Raw genomic sequence first — 16,255 nt, forward strand, 5'->3', positions numbered from 1 at the left:
TCATGGCAATATACAGCATGGCAACTATAGTTACTAACACTCTATTGCATATTTGAAAGTTGCTAAGAGAGTAGGTCCTAAAAGTTCTTATCACAAGGAAAAAAAATGTTTAACTCTATTGTGATGGATGTTAACTAGCCTTGTTATGATGATCATTTTACAATATATACAAATATTAAAACATTATTTTGTAAACCTGAAACTACTTTAATGTTATGTCAATTATACCTCAATTAAAAATAAGTTAAAGATATCTACCTACTATATGATTCAACAGTCCATTCCTAGGCAGAACACAAGTAAAATGAAAGCTTATGCCCATACAAAGACTTGTACATGACTGTTCATAGCAGCTTTATATGGAATAGCCAAAAACCTAGAAGCAACCCAATATTTTCCCACAGGTGAATGAATAAACAAATCGTGGTATTTTCATGTAATGTAATACTACTTGCAATGTAATACTCTAAAAAGGAGTTAGATACTGTTTACCCAACAACATAGATGTATCTAAAATAATTAGGCTTAGTGAAAGAATGCAGACAAGAAAAGAGTACATATTTATGATTGCATTTATATAAAGTTAGAGTAAATGCAAATTAACCTTTAGTGTCAAAAAGCAAATCAGTAGTTGCTTGGGGAGGCAAGGGTACAAGGAAAGGCAAAAGAGCAGGAGGAGACTTTGGGGAATTATGGATGGTATGTTCATTATCTTGATTGTGGTCACTGTTTCATGGGTGTATAGATTTGTCAAAATGTATCAGATTGTACACTTTAAATATATACAAGTTAAATATATGTATGTATATATAATATATATATATATATATATATATACACACACACACACAAGTTGTGTGCCTGCATGCTAAGTTGCTTCAGTTGTGTCCAACTTTTGCAATCCTATGAACTGTAGCACACTAGGCTCCTCTATTCATGGGATTCTCCAGGCAAGAACACTGGAGTGGGTTGCCATTCCCTTCTCGAATGACCCAGGGATCAAACTCCCGTCTCTATGTCCCCTGCATTGGCAGGCAGGTCCTTTACCACTAGTGCCACCACATACACATACAGAATCCCACATACAGCTTACTATATATCAATTCTGCAAAGATACATACACCCAATACTCATTTCAGTGTGTGCCTGTTAATCGCTCAGTCGTGTCTGACTCTTTGGGACCCCATGGATTGTAGCCCACCAGGCTCCTCTGTCCATGGAATTCTCCAGGCAAGAATACTGGAGTGCGTTGCCATTTCCTTCTCCAGGGGATTTTCCTGACCCAGGGATCGAACCCAGGTCTCCTGCATTGCAGGAAGATGTTTTACCACCTGAGCTACTAGGGAAGGCCCTATATATCAATTACACCTCATTAAATCTGTTAAAACAAAAGAAAACAAACAAAAAAAAGCATAGCAGGTTTTAAGACTGCAGATTAAAGATGAAAAATTTCCCAAAGACTATCAAGTAAGATAGCTTCTAGAGTACATGAAAGATACTGAGGAATACAAGGAGTTTTTTATAAAGTGCTTATTCTGGGTAAGAATCTTGGTTTTTGCTTCCTAAACAGAATGATTAGTAAAGATAAAGGAAATGCAAAGAGCGGGGAAAAAAGATTCAAAGGCAATACATAGTGAACACTTTGACTAATCTAAAAGAATTGGCCCCCAGGATTGCCCTGGTGGTCCAGTGGCTAAGACTCTGCACTCCCAATGCAGAGGGACTAGGTTCAATCCCTGGCCAGGGAACTAGATTTCACATGCCTCAGCTAAGATTCCACATGCTGGAACTAAGACCTGGCACAGTCAAATAAATAAATACTTTAAATAATTTGTCCTTAATCACTCATTAGGCAATTAACACTAATTATAAATGGACCATGTGTTAGACATGGCCATCATAACAAGCCAGTCAATGTACATGATACAATTAAAGCAGCTCCTGTGCTTGGATGTAACTCAAATGATTCCTGATATGCTAGAACTGTTAATGCATTTTTACTTTTTCTTCAGCAGGTTAAGTCACTTTAACTTGCATTGCTGGAGCCTAAGAGGTTGTTTCAGAATCTAAGACTATCCATTTCTTAAACATTATTTTGTTAAGAAGATTACAAAGAGATGGCTTTAAGTCATTGATTTTATCAACCCAATCTGGAAAGATTCAGAATAGGACATCAAAATATTATGAGTCATCCAATGTTACAGAGCTAGCTATTTACAATGCTGGAATTGGGGGGGGGGGGGAAACAGAAACAAAACAGACCTTATAAACATTAGATAATTACAAGGAGTATCTCCCCAATGGTTCAATGAGGCCCAAATTATATACCACCAAACAGAGCAACTTAGAGTACAAATTGCATTACCTTCCTAAAAAAAAAAAAAAAAAAAAAAAAAGATTCGAAGACTAACTTTTCTCAATGATGTGTTAATAAAATATCAAGGAAAGTTTGGATTTATTAAACTTTGTTATACTTCATAAAAGTTCTCTCTTGCTTCCTAAAAGCTGACTATAATTGAGGTGGAAAAGGTCTGCTTGAATTCTTTCATTTCCACAGCACACAGAAACTGTAGCTGAAAGTTTCCAAGCTGGAAAGAGTTATTAAACCTGAATTAAGATTCAGTTACTCCTTGGTATGCACTGCATATTGGTGTCCATAGGAAAGTTTTTTCTTTCCTTTGTATCCAAAAATCTATGTGTGTTTTGTGAGTTAAAACTTGAAAACTTTGTGTAAAATTTGAAATTTGGTTTTATCCCTAATAACTTTCATTTAAAAAGGTTCTATTTGAATTTTTGAAATATATTCCATTTTTTCTCCACCATATTAACCTTCTCATTTCACTTTGAAACTAAATGGCAAGGTGACTAAGTATAATAGAAAAATACCAGAATCTTCCAGTTTTGTTTTTGGTAGATTGCAGGAGGTAAAGACTAGGATTTAGAGCCCAAGTACTTCAATCAACCCTTAATTTTCAGCTCCTCTCTTGATAAAGAAGTTTTGTTGTTGCTGCTTTTCCTTTATTGTTCAAATTATTTACTTTTACAAACAATTCTTTAATAAACTAATTTGTGCATACATTTATTTCTCTTATATATAATTTTTCTGCAGATGAATTCCAAGAAATAGAAATGTTGTGAAATTATTGAACCGTAATGCATGTTTTGGGCTTACTAGGTGGTGCTAGTGGTAAAGAACCCTCCTGCTAATGCAGGAGAGGTGAAAGATGCGGGTTCCATCCCTGGGTCAGGAAATCCCCTGTAGGAAGGCATGGCAAGCCACTCCAGTATTCTTGCCTGGAAAATCCCCATGGACAGAGGAACTTGACAAGTTACAGTCCATTGGGTCACACGACTGAAGCAACTTAACACACACACATGTAATGCATGTTTTGTGATAGATTTTTTTATGTCTTTGTGAGTGAGTTTTGGTGTATTTTTTTGCAAGGATTATCTGTTCATTGTGGTCTTCAAATTTATTTGCACACTGTTGAACAGAGTAGTCTCATTATCCCTCATCTGTGCTTATTTAATCATTATTCATTTTTAAAAATACCCCAATATTTTATATTGATTAGATTAGCTACCTGCTTCTCAATTTTATTGTTATTCAAAGAACCAACTTTTTTTACTTAAATCCAATAATTCTTAAGGCCTTTTAATTCTTCTGATTTACCTTCTGTTTGTCTTATTTTCCTTAAATTTTTTGGTTTGATGATTTACATATTTTTAGTTTTTTGTTAGTACAAGTATTTAGGACTGGAATTTAATTGGGCAGTGCTCTACATGCATCATATAGGTTCTGATATCTAGTATTTCTGTTTTCATCGTGTGTTATATATCCTAACGTAAGATTTAAAATTCTCTTTGAATTGTTTAAGAGAAAGTGTCTAAAGCAGGATATTTTGTTTCCTAGTTTTGTCATTACCTTCCACTTTTGTTGAATTGTAATTAATGAATATTCACATTGTTTTGCATATCTTTTACTTTGAAAAATGATGTTCCACTTCTAGCAAAATATTCATTGTTTGGAAGATATTTCAGGGGTCATTTAATACAAAATACATTCTGTATTTTATTATTTTTAATATTTGGCTGTATGCCATGGCACGTGGGACCTTTGTTCCCTGACCAGGGATCAGACACTTGCTCCATGCATTGGAAGGCAGAGTCTTAACCACTGGACCACCAGGGAAGTCCTTATTCTGTATTTCATGGTATAGAATATGATGCATACAAAAAATCTACCTTACCATTTGTGCTATTTAGGTTTTCTATATTTATTCTTTGTCCACTTGGCCTGACATGGACTGCTACCAATAATGCATTTCTGTTTATTTTTGCAGGCTCCTCCGTCCTCCACTATCTCCCAGAGTTTGCTCAAATTCATGTCCATTGAGTCGGTGATACCATCCAACCATCTCATCCTCTGTTGTCCCCTTCCCCTCCTGCCTTCAAACTTTCCCAGCATCAGGGTCTTTTCCAGTGAGTCAGCTCTTCACATCAGGTAGCCAAAGTATTGGAGTTTCAGCTTCAGCATCAGTCCTTCCAATGAATATTCAGAATTGATTTCCTTTATGATTGACTGGCTTGATCCCCTTGCTGTCCAAGGGACTCTCAGGAGTCTTCTCCAGCACCACAGTTCAAAAGCATCTAATTTTTGGCACTGAGCCTTCTTTATGGTCCAGCCTTCACATCCGTACATGACTACTGGAAAAACCATAACTTTGACTATATGGACCTTTCTTGGCAAAATGATGTCTCTGCTTTTTAATACGCTGTCTAGGTTTGTCATAGCTTTTCTTGCAAGGAGCAAGTATCTTTTAATTTCATGGCTGCAATCACTGTACACAGTGATTTTGCAGCCCAAGAAAATAAACTCTCTCACCGTTTGCATTGTTTCCCCATTTATTTGCCATGAAGTAGTGGGACGGGATGCCATGATCTTAGTTTTTTGAATGCTGAGTTTTAGGCCAGCTTTTTTATTCTCTTCTTTCACCTTCATCAAAAGACTCTTTAGTTCCTCTTAGCTTATTGCCATTAGTGTATAACATCTGCATATCTGTTGTGGGGCCTAGAACTTTTGCAACACTGTGAGAACTTCTTTGGTATAATTGTTCTCCAGTTTGTGAGTTGCCTGCTAGGCGGCTCTATAGTGGGGCTAATGGCTACCTCTTCCAAGAGGGCTTATGCAACACTCTGTGCCTCCCAGGACTGCTGCTGCCCTGTCCTTGTGGCAGGCTACGGCTGACCCTTGGCTCCTCAGGAGACCCTCAAACATTCAAAGGCAGGTCTGGTTCAGTCTCTTGTGGGGGTTACTGCTCCTTTCCCTGGGTCCTGGTGCACACAAGATATTGTTTGTGCCCTCCAAGCATTACTAGTGGGTATGAGGTTTGATTTTTAAATGCAATTGCACCCCTCCTACTGTCTTGTTGCTGCTTCTCCTTTGCCCTTGGACGTAGGGTACTTGAACAATAACAACAATCTGCATGTCTGAGGTTGTTGATATTTCTCCTGGCAGTCTTGATTCCAGCTTGTGATTCATCCAGCCTGGCATTTTGCATGATGTACTATGCCATGTAAGTTAAATCAACAGGGTGACAATATACAGCCTTGATGTACTCCTTTCCCAATTTTGAACAACTCCCTTGTTCCATGTCCAGTTCTAACATTGGTTTTTGACTTGCATACATGTTTCTCAGGAGGCAAGTAAGGTGGTCTGGTATTCCCATCTTTTTAAGAATTTTCCAGTGTGTTGTGATCTACATAGTCAAAGGCTTTAGTGTAGTCAATGAAGCAGATGTTTTTATGGAATTCTCTTGCTTTTTCTATGATCCAAAGGATGTTCACAATTTGATTTTAAGAGCACTTTCCAAATTCTGCTTTTTTTCCTAGTATATTTGTAACTCAGTGGGTTGATTGTAGTACCTAGTTTTATTTTTCCTTGAGATAGTTCTAATTTTGTTTTCATTTCTGTGATATTTCTCGGATTTTTTTTTCTGAAGTGTTACAGAAAAACATAGCATCTCCTATTATCTCTCTATATCACAATAGTTCTTGCATCTCTTCTTTATGCTCTTCTAGAGAGAATATAGCTTTGATGATTTTTTAAATTTTTGTGGTGAAATACTTTGCCACAGTTCTCATCGGTTTTGTTGCAGTATTGCTCTGATAATTTTTTTTTTAAACTTGCCAAGCACCTTTCCTGTTATTGTTGCTCATATTTCTTACGTGTGTGTTGTTAATTTTTAAGATCTTTTGAATGAGGTTTATGTTTTCTTTTTGTTTTTGTTTCTTGGTTTTTTTTTAAGACAAGCTATTTGCAGGAAGTTGTCTTAAAGGAGATAGGGCTCTATTCCAAGGTAAGAGTTACTTATTTGTGCCTGAGGATTTTGTGAGTGTTCTGTTAACTTTTATTGTTTTTCCTGGCCCAAATAAATAGACAGACGTAAGCAATACATCTTGGCATATGAATACCAATACCAATGAGAATGCCACAAATACAGGCTTCTTCCTGAAAATTTGCATTGTTTGTATGCTTCTTTGTTCCACTATTACCTCTTTGATTTTGTGGAAGTAAACCAGATCTAGAGAAACTCACAATACTGGTGTATGCATAATTTTCTTGCTGTTGAAATTGAGGAGCTCTCATTTCACACTTCAAAATACCCACCTTATATTAGGAAATTGAAAATTTCTGACTATATAAGATTTGTGGTCCTATATTTCTTCTTTTAGTTTCTTCTACAATCATGCTTGATTTCATTGTTTGGAACTCATTCCAGTCATTTTTTGTTTCAAGGTTTTCTCTGAATAGAGTTCAAACAAAATCAGAGTTTGCATGTATCTTTCTCCTGTTTCTTGTTGCTTTTAGGGTGACTTCCAAGAAGAGAATAGAATGTACAACAAAGCATTGTCATCTTGAAACTGACCAAAAGTGTCATATTTTTTAAAATAATTAAATGAACAAATACCACAAATAATAGGTTTCTCAAAAATACAATATACTCATTCACCACTAAGATTGCTCTAGTCCAATTTTTTCCTTATCACTACTCTGTCTGAGCATTTCTAAATTTTGCTGGAATACTTTAAAATTGGTCAGTCAATCTCACCAAATTAAGTGGGCTACTTATATTCTTATACCTACTTCATCCACTTTTTTCTCCCTTGTGATGAGAACTCTTAGGGTTTACTCTTAACTTCCACATATATATAAACATTAATTATCTTTACCATGTTGTACATTATATCCCTACTACTTACATATCTTATAACTGGAAGTTTGTACCTTCATCTAATTCCCCCTACTCCTCCATGCCTGCCTCTGGTATTCACAAATCTTATCTTGTTTTTTTCTGAGATTTTTTTGGCTTGCTGATTTATTTGTTCTAAGTGTAACTGACCTAAAACACTATGTTAGTTTCAGTTAGAAAACATGGTAATTTGATATTTCTATACATTTCAAAATGATCACAAGAAATCTAATTACTATCTGTCACCATACAAAGATATGACATAATTACTGATTATATTACCCACACATGTGACTCATGTTTTTTGCGACTGGAAGATTTTACCTCTAATTCACCTCACCTATTTCGCTCCTTCCCCTGACCCACCTCCCCTATGGCAACCACATGTTTGGTCTTTGTGCTATGACTTTGTTTTTGTTTTCTTATGTATGTTTATTTGTTTTATTTTTAAAATTCCACATAATTGAAGTCATACAGCATTTGTCTTTCTCTAAATTTATCTCACTTAGCATAATACTCTCTAGGTCCTTCTATGTTGTTGCAAATGGCAAGATTTCATTTTTTTTAATGGATGAGTAATATACAATTGTGTATATATATAACAAATCTTTGTCCACTCAACAAGTGATGATTACTTGGGTTGCTTCCATGTATTGGCTATTGTAAATAATGTTGCAAAGAACATATTGAGTGCATGCATCTTTTCTAATTCGTGTTTTTACTTTAATCAGATAAATATCCAGGAATGAAATTACTTAATCAGATGGTGGTTCTATTTTTAATATTTTGAGGAATATCCATACTGTTTTCCCTAGTGACTGTACCAGTTTACCTTTCCACTAACTAAGTGCATGAAGGGCTCCTTTTCTCCATGTTTTCATCAACACTTATTTTTTGTCTTTCTGGTAAGTGTGAGGTGATACCTCATTATAGTTTTGGTTGCATTATAGTTTTGGTTGCAATATTGAGTAGCAATATTGAATATCTTTTCGTCTGCCTATTAGCTATCTGTATGTCTTCTTTGGAAAGATACCTATTCAGGTCTTCCACCTATATTTAATCAGGTTGTTTGTTTCTCTGATGTTGAGTTGTATGAGTTCTTTGTATATTTTGGATATAACCCCTTATCAGATATATCATTTGCAAATATTTCTTGCATTCAGTAGCTGGCATTTTTGTTTTATCGATAGTTTTCTTCACTGTGAAGAAGTTTTTTAGTTTGATGTAGTACCATTTGTTTATTTTTGCTTTTGTTTCTCTTGACTGAGGAGACATAGCCAAAAAAAAAGAAAATTACTAAGACCAATGTACTGCCTATGTTTCCTTCTTGAAATTTTATGACTTCAGGTCTTACATTCATCAAACATTTTGAAGTTATTTTTATGTTTGATGTGAGAAAGAACTTTAGTTTGATTCTTTTGTGTGGGGCTATCCAATTTTCCCAACACCATTTATTAAGGAGGCCATCTTTTCCCCATTGTATATCCTTGCCTTCTTTGTCTTGGATTAATTGACCATAGGTGTGTGGAGTTTTTTTCTGGGCATTCTATGTGAACATTGACTATGTGTCTGTTTTTGTACAACTGCCATACTCTTTTGATTACTGTAGTTTTGTATTCTAGTTTGAAATCAGGGATCAGGATACCTCCAGCTTTTTCCTTTAGTCTTAATTGGGGTTTCTGTGTTTCCACACACATTTTAGCGTTATTTTTTTCTAGTTCTTTGAAAAGTGCTGCAAATATTTTGATAAGAAAATCTATGGATAAGAAAATCTATAGTATGGCCATTTTAACAGTATTAGTTCTTCCAATCCATGAGCATGATATAACTTTTCATCTATTTTTGTGTTTTAAGGACAAAAAAGAAAATCCTTGAAAATAATGACAATTAAAACTTGAGCATTAAATGAGTGAGATATATTGCAGCTGCCCTTATTATGTGTGGGAAAGAAATGTCAATTTCAGTAATATCAAGAATTGGGTTAACTCTTCCCTCTCTCTGCCCTGAGATGAAGTCTTAGGAAAATATAAAGTTAGAACTGAGATTTGTAAATAAAATTAGCAAACAAGAAAGACTACATTATTTGTTAAAGCAGAGAGCAGATAAAAATATGTCCATCAGCACAGAGACAATGAAATTTGTCTTTCTTTTCCTGAAGTGTAGATGAAAGAAGAAAAAAACTCTGATTATTTGAAATATGGATCTTAACATGTAAGTTTAGCATTAATGATATAGTATCTGAGACAGAGACTCCCAGGATGAGAAATTGACATTAAAATATATCCTGAATATATAATACCACTGAGTTACTTGGTAAAAGCAAATAAAAATGGCCTTGTGGAAATACTTTCCCAATCCAAAGTCAGAAATGTTTTCATGTCTCACGATTAAACTGAAGACATTAAAGACAAATTCATTAAAGCATCCATGTAATAATGACAAATTTCCTATGAAAGAGCTATAATTATGGTGACCACAGATATGTCAACAAAAAATAATGAGATGTATAAGGAAGCAAGAATATAATGGAATGAATATTTTCAAATTTCTTAGGAAAATGATCATGGCTTGTTAAATAATATATTCTCAGAACAAATTTTTGTTTTAAATTCAGATTAATGATGTTTACCAGAGACACACTCAAACTCCTTTTGTGAGATGGCATAGATTCACTCTTTTCAGCTTCTCCTCTCTAAATGCAACTAAATATCTCAGAATAATTCAATAGTCAGTCACAAAAAAAAGGATTCTCAAAGGTGGAAAGGAGTCAGACAGGCTAAGGATTTTGTAAAATGAGGAAAGATACCTTGGTGAGATCCCTTTATTTTTCTCTCTCATATATTAAAGAATGGAGACTAGAGAGGCCTGCAACCCAAAGTATCAGCAGAAATAAATAGAAAAAAAAAGAAAGAAAAATTATCCCACTAAGCAGCATCATACAGCCTACGTGAAACATGTGGGTTTGAATGGGAGCACCAGAATAACAAAGCAGACAGAAATAACACTGTAAGGGCTATAACAACTAAAATTCCCTTGGAACTGCAGATCTCAAAAGTGTACCAAGACCTATGTGCTAAACCTAAACATGGTGACTGTGTGCTAAAACAGAATATTTAAATAGCATCAAGTGTCTCTTAACATAATAAACAAAATTTCCAAGATATAAAATCACTTGTCATGCCAAGAACCATGACAAACACCACTTGAGTGATAAAAGACTGTCAATTGATGACAAAATTGAAAGAATCAGGCACTAAAATAATCTGAAAAGGATTTGGAACAGCCATCATAAAAATGCTTCAATAAACAATGATGAGTTCTATTGAAATTCAACTTAAAAAATAGAAAATCTCAGCAAATAAATAAAATAAAAATTATTATAAAGTATTAAAAAGTACAGAATTAAAATTATAGAATTAAAAATACAATAACTAAAATTTGAAAACTCACTGTATGAGCTCAATGGTAGAGTGATGATAAAGTTAAAAGTAATGAATCTGAAGACAAAGCAAGAGCTTACTCAATTGGAAAAACAGAAAAATTAGTGTGGAAAAACTAATGAATGTAGCCTCAGGGACTTGTGTGGGTAAGAACCAAAAATTTATAATTAGTCTAACTGGAGTCTTATAAGGACAAGAAAAGGAGATTGCAGCAGGAAAAAAAAATGTATTTGAAGAAACAATAGCTGAAGTTACCAAATTTGGTGAAAGAAATAAACCTACAGGTTCAAGAAGCAGACCAATGACCAAAAAGCATAGATTCAAATAAGTCCTCAGTATAAACTTCATAATTAAACTTCCAAAAACTAAAGACAATTTTTAAAATAGCTAAAAAACAGAGAGAACTGACACATTACCTATATAGGAACACCCATTTAAATGACACTGGATTTATTGTCTGAAATGATAAAGTCCAGAAGAAAGTGGCAAAACATTTTTGAAATACTTAATGAGAAGAAATGTTACCTATAAATCCTATACCCAGTGAAATATCCTTTAGGAACAGAGGGAAAAACAAGGCATTCTTGGACAAAGGAAAACTAAGAACTTGTCATTAGGACACCTGTCCTATTAGAATGGCTAAAACAAACTCTCCAAAAAAAAAGAAAGAAAATGATAACAGAAGACTGAGACCTTGAGAAATGAAAAAAATAGAATCAGTAATCATAAGAGTAAATATAATACAAGATCCTTAACCCCATGAGTTTCTTAAATCATATTTAATGAATGAAGTAAAAGTTATATCATCATCTGAAATGGTATTCAGCATATCTAAAGGAAATACTTAAGACTATTAATTAATATTTTAAAGGCAGAACAGTGATTATTTTGTAATTTATAGAAATATGGAATCACTATGTTGTGTACCAGGTACTAACATAGTGTTGTGGGTCAATTATACTTAAATAAACAAACAACAAACTCAAAAGAGATGAGATTTCTGGTTACCAAAGGAAGGGGGTGAGGGGAAGAGGAATTAGATGAAGGCAATCAAATAGTACAAGATTCCATTATAAGATAAATAGGTACTAGGGATGTAATATATAACAAAGATAAATATAATACTGTTGCATGTTATATATGGGGCTTCCCAGGTGGCACTAGTGGTAAACAACCCAACTCTAATGCAGGAGACATGAGTTCGTTCCCTGGATTAGCAAGATCTCTTGGAATAGGAAATGGCAACCCACTCCAGTATTCTTGCCTGGAGAATCCCATGGACAAAGGAGCCTGGTGGCTGTGATCCACAGACTTGCAAAGAGTTGGACACAACTGAAATGACTTAGCACAGCATACATACATGTGATATATGAAACTTGTTAAGAGAGTAAATCCTGAGTTTTCATCACAAGGAAAAAACTTTTTTTTTTCTTTTATTGGTATCTATGAGATAATGGATGTTCACCAAACATATTGTGGTCATCATGAAATGACATATATAAGTCAAATCATCATGCTATATACCTTAAGCTTATACAGTGCTGTGTGTCAATTATTAATACATCTTAATAAACCTGGAAGGAAACTTTTTAATGGATAAATGAAGTAAAAGTAGAGTAGATTCATTCAAAATCACTGACATTGGAGAAGGGAGAAGGCAGATTTCACCAGAGACTGCCTGCCTGTAGTTTCTACTACTCCAAATTAAAATGAAGAAATAACACTTTGATACATATGTGTCATGGTATATTGATCCTATTAATGTTATCTTTTAGGAAAAACTATGCTTCAGTCTTGCAGGAGACATGTAAAAATAGTGGTAAAAAAAATGAAAAAGTGAGGTAGAGAGTAAAGGTACATAAATAGTAGGGTTTCTATTCCTCACCCAAAGTGAAGTAATAATACTGATGAAGTATGATAAGTTAAGCTATATATACATATATATATATATATATATACACACACACGCACACACACATATATCAATACATATATATCAATACCTACAGCAACAGTTAAGAAAGCTATAATGTATACAACATCATATAAATGAAACAAGACAGAATTCTACAAGGTGTTCGAGTAACTCATAGGAAGCCAAGAAAGGAGAAACAGAGCATTGAGAAATGGAACAAACACAAAACAAATAATAAAATAGCAGGCTTAAAAAAACTACTTCAAATATAGATGATCTAAATTCACCAATTATGAATAGAGAGGTAGAGAGGATAAGAAAACATGACCAATTATGAATAGAGAGGTAGAGAGGATAAGAAAACATGAGCCAACTATATACTGTCTACAGGAAACTAATTTCAAATATAATGACATGGGCAGGTTGAAAATAAAAGCATGTGAAAAGATATATCACATAAATATTAATATCTATAATAATATCATACATAATAGATCCTCATAGCAAAGAAAATTACAGGGGACAAAGAGGGATATTACATAATGATAAAAGGATCAATCCACCAAAATATATAGCAATCCTTAATGTGTATCATGAGAAACGCTGGGCTGGAAGAAGCACAAGCTGGAATCAAGATTGCCGGGAGAAATAGCAATAACATTAGATATGCAGATGACACCACCCTTATGGCAGAAAGTGAAGAGGAACTAAAAAGCCTCTTGATGACAGTGAAAGAGGAGAGTGAAAAAGTTGGCTTAAAACTCAACATTGAGAAAACTAAGATCATGGCATCCGGTCCCATCACTTCATGGGAAATAGATGGGGAAACAGTGGAAGCAGTGTCATACTTTATTTTTCTGGGCTCCAAAATCACTGCAGATGGTGATTGCAGCCATGAAATTAAAAGGCGCTTACTCCTTGGAAGGAAAGTTATGACCAACCTAGATAGCATATTAAAAAGCAGAGACATTACTTTGCCAACAAAGGTCCATCTAGTCAAGGCTATGGTTTTTCCAGTGGTCATGTATGGATGTGAGAGCTGGACTGTGAAGAAAGCTGAGCGCTGAAAAATTGATGCTTTTGAACTGTGGTGTTGGAGAATACTCTTGAGAGTCCCTTGGACTGCAAAGAGATCCAACCAGTCCATCCTAAAGGAGATCAGTCCTGGGTGTTCATTGGAAGGACTGATGCTGAAGCTGAAACTCCAATACTTTGGCCACCTGATGCGAAGAAGTGACTCATTGAAAAAGATCCTGATGCTAGGAGGGATTGGGGGCAGGAGGAGAAGGGGATGACAGAGGATGAGATGGCTGGATGGCATCACCGACTAGACGCACATGAGTTTGAGTAGACTCCGGTAGTTGGTGATGGACAGGGAGGCCTGGCGTGCTGAGTTTCATGGGGTCGCAAAGAGTCAGACACGACTGAGCAACTGAACTGAACTGAACTGAATGTGTATGCACCAAACACCAGAGTTTCAAATACATAAAGCTAAAACTGACAGAACTAAAATGAGAAATAATAAAATCCACAATTATAGTTGAAGACTTAAACACCCTTTCTCCATAATTATTAGAAAGACTAGACAGAAGATCAACAAAGACATAGAAGAACTGCCCAATATCATCAAGCACTATAATCTGTCACATAAGGATACCCCACTTAATGATAGCAAAATGAATACTTTCTCAAACAGTCATGGAATATTCACCAAAATATATTATATCCTGGGCCATAAAACAAACTCAATAAATTTAATAAAATTGAAATCATACAGAGTATATTGTTTGACCAAAGTGAAATTAGACCAGAAATCAACAACAGAAAAGACAATAATAAAATCTCCAAACTCTTGGAAAGAAAACATATCTGAAAATACTGTGTGGATCAGAAATAAAGCCTCAAAAGTAATAATTAAAAAAGAACTAAGTACAAATGAATATCAACATAAACTCTTTGAGTGGAAACAATACCCAAAGGGAAATTTATAGTATTAATACTTACATTAGAAGTGAGAGTTCTTGAATTAAAAAGTCCAAGTTTCAACCTCAAGAAACTATAAGAGAAAATAAGCCAAATATAAGTGGAATGAAGGAAATAATAAAGATAAGAGCAGAAATAAATGACAGTGAAAATAAGAAACCAACACAGAAAAATCAATAAAATCAAAAGCTGGTTCCTGAAAATAATAACAATGATAATGTTCTAGCAAGTCAGACAAAGATAAAGAGTGAAGACACAAAGAGTAATGTCAAACATGAAATATCATTAAAGATATTGCAAAAATTAAAAGGATAGTAAGTAATAAGGTATCTCAGTCCATTTGGGCTGCTATAGAAATGCCATACTGAGCAGCTAATGATGAACATAATTTTATTTTAAACAGTTCTGCAGTCTGGTAGTTCAAGAAACAGGGTAACAGCATGTTTGGGTAAGGTTTCAGACTTCTCATCTTATTCCCATTTATTTTTATTAGTTGAAGGCTAATTACTTTACAATATTGTAGTGGTTTTTGCCATACATTGACACAAATCAGCCATGGATTTAGCAAAGGATCTCTCTGGAAACTGTTTTGTAAGAGCACTAACCCTAGTAATGAAGGCTTTGCCCTCATGACTTAATCACCTCCCAAAAGCTCCACCTTCTAATATTATCACCTTGGGTGTTTTATTAGGATTCAACATATGGATCTTAGGGGGATACATTCACCATAGCATAAGAAAGCAGTATAAATAACTTTATTTCTATGAGTATAAGAAATGGATGAATTCATCAAATACTCTTAAATAACAAGATCAAATTGACAAGTGTAATTGTTCTATAAGCATTAAAAATTGAATAGTTAAAAAGCTCTCCAAAAGAAATCTTTAGACCCATGTGGGTTCACTGGGGAATCTATTAAAGATTTCTATTGATTTACTCTCAATTTATTTGCCTTCATATTTAAAATGAGTTTCTATGGATAACATGTGAAGTATTTAAGCTATTAACATATGATAATTATTTATATATTTTGATTCAGGCCTAATATTTTATTGTTTGTTTCACATTGGTTCCCTATCTTTTTTTATATGTTCCTTTTTCCTGGCATTTTCTAGATTAGTTAATAATTTTTAGAATTCTATTTTTATTTGTCAGTTGGCTTTTAAACTACATCACTTTGCATGAAATGAGTTTTATTGATCTATGTAGAGTTCATTGATTCTTTTTTGTCATATCCATTCTATTTATTAAGACCAACTAGTAAAATTTTAATTTCAGATATTGTATTTTTTTTTAGTTTTAAAATTTGCATTTGTTTCTTTTATATTACATATATCTCTACTCTGATTTCCCATATTTTCATTAATTGCAACATATTCTCTTTTAACACACTGAGCACAGTTAAAAAGAATGTCTTAAAACCCTAGCCTAATAATTCCAATAGCTAGATAATCTCAGGACTGGCATCTGTTGGTTACATTTTCCTTTGAGATGGGGTCATATTATACTGGCTTTCATATGTCAGATAACTTTGGCTTATTCCCTTGATATTTGGAACATTATGTTGTAGAGAGTCTTGATTTTGTTATATTACTCCAAGAATATTGATGTTTTGGCTTTAGCAAAAATTTACGTGGCATAAGGAATCACAAAGGCTAAATATA

General features: G+C 34.1%; 1 non-coding gene across 1 annotated transcript; it reads left to right on the forward strand.

Moving 5' to 3' along the window:
- Positions 1-1,675: 1,675 nt before the first annotated feature.
- On the forward strand, positions 1,676-1,748 carry TRNAG-CCC. Its single transcript has one exon. It is a non-coding gene; the product is annotated as a tRNA-Gly (tRNA).
- Positions 1,749-16,255: the final 14,507 nt, after the last annotated feature.

The sequence above is a fragment of the Cervus elaphus genome, chromosome X (assembly GCF_910594005.1).
Source record: "Cervus elaphus chromosome X, mCerEla1.1, whole genome shotgun sequence".
Classification (NCBI taxonomy): Eukaryota; Metazoa; Chordata; class Mammalia; order Artiodactyla; family Cervidae; genus Cervus; species Cervus elaphus.